Consider the following 2,152-nt stretch of genomic DNA (forward strand, 5'->3'; position numbering starts at 1 on the left):
CTCTCCCTCGATCTCAACTGGATCAAGAGTTCGAGGGATGTCACCGAGCTGAACGTGTGCAGATCGCGGAGGTGCCGTACATTCGGTACTTGGATCGGTTGGATCGCGAAGACGTTCGACTACATCAACCGCGTTAGTAAACGCTTCCGCTTTCGGTCTACGAGGGTACGTAGACACACTCTCCTTGTTCGTTGATATGCTTCTCCTAGATAAATTTTGCGTGATCGTAGGAATTTTTTTAAAATACTACGTTCCCCCACAGATGGGCGGCGTGACGCGGGTGGCCGGCGAGCACAACCACCTAGGGGCGAGCACGATGACATGGGTGACCGACTATTGCTGATGGCACTACTTTTGCAGTCGAATTCGAGACAAGACAATCTAATGACATATGATGGTTTGATCTAAGCACGCGCGGTGACAGTTTGAAATTTGGGCAGTCGACCGGCGCCTAGAGTTGGCCCTTCAAAAAGCGTGTGTAATGTATCCTACAAAAAAAACATGTGTGGTTCGCCTAGGGCGCCCCTATTCTGCACGCGGCACGCTGGCGATCAGCCCCCCTCCCCCCCCGCGCGCTCCCCTGCGCGTCCAATGTGGGGCGCGATGTGTCTTTTTTTTTAGATTTTGAATAAAATCCGATTTCCATAAAACATTCGCAGATTCAAAAAAAATATTCACCGAATTCAAAAACAATTCTTGAATTAAAAAATGTTCATGATTAGTCGATAGCTATGTGACCTGAAATAATCAACTTGTGACATACAATAAGTCAATGATAAATAGGTTTATGAATAAATACTATTGTAATGCATAATAATTTATAAGTTTAATCATATAAAGAGTAAAATTTGACCACTTATTTGGCTTTTATGTTGGATAATTGGAATATTGGGTCTAGAATTTTGAAAATTACCTCCCATAATCTTATTCGGATACGGATATATCCACTTCCATATCCATATTTGTCTCAAAATCTCGTATCATATTTTATTTTTTATTTGTTTAATAAATTCGGATATGGATAATTTCCATTTCCATTTTGGTTCGGATGCGGATGTTTCGGATACGAATAGGCATTTTCTCGAATACGAATATCGGATATTTTGGATTATCCGCTACCAATTTCCATCCCTAGGTGGGAGTATCAGATATTTCCCCCAGGGGCACAAGGCCAGTTGCTCAAAAAAAGGGGGGGGGGGGGGGGGGGCGCACAAGGCCAGAGACTCTGTTCCTCCTCAGTCTACAACGTCGGTTCGTTTTTCTCGCCTGTTCGTCTCCCACAGATCTGCGACACCGGCTGCCGCATAGGGCACGTTCGCGAGGAACAGCAGGAGACAAAGGTAAATCTGATGAATTTATCTGAGCCCTCAATCTTAATCCACTTATTAATTTATATTCTTGTTTTTACAACAGTAGTGGCCTTGGAGTAGGGTTGGATCGTATGTTGTTGCCGGCTTGGTCCTGGACTTCTTGATTCCTTGATTGAATTTGGATAGCTGCAGCCTGAAGAATACAGATTGTCACTGATTTACAGCAGCCTTCAGGTACCTTCACTCCTTATTTCTTCCAAACATGCTGCCTAAAAAACATGTATCTGGTTCCGAGAAAAGAATAAAGAGGAAAAGAACAGACAAGTTTATTGGAAATCAGAAGGGAGCTATGCATAAATTTTTATGAGGAATGACACTACTGACAATTTTGAGGAATTAGATGTCAATGGTGCTGAAAAACAACAACCTGCTAAGAATGAGACCACAATTGAGGGACACAATGCCCATATGAGACTCCTAAATATTTGAGTGGCCGTGAGAATCCTGCAAGTGTAGATGAACAAGGATCTTCTCCTTTTGATATCTATGACCCTAGAAACTAGGACACTCTTGACAATAAATCAAGAGATATTCTGATTGAAAAAGGCCTACAAGGAAACAAAATCTTGTGTTTGAAACGGACTACATTTATCTTGACATTTTCATTTAATGATTTTGCATCAAAAAATGCACGGAGCCATTTCTCATGATTACTGAAGGCTTGGAGGTTCGCTAGTATGTCATTTCTTTTTTGTTATGCTCTCTGACTTCTATGATGTTTGATTTACACCTAAAGTATGAAATTATTATTTATGACTTGGAGTGTTATTTACCAAGGAAAA

Source organism: Triticum aestivum, chromosome 6A (assembly GCF_018294505.1).
Source record: "Triticum aestivum cultivar Chinese Spring chromosome 6A, IWGSC CS RefSeq v2.1, whole genome shotgun sequence".
Lineage (NCBI taxonomy): Eukaryota > Viridiplantae > Streptophyta > Magnoliopsida > Poales > Poaceae > Triticum > Triticum aestivum.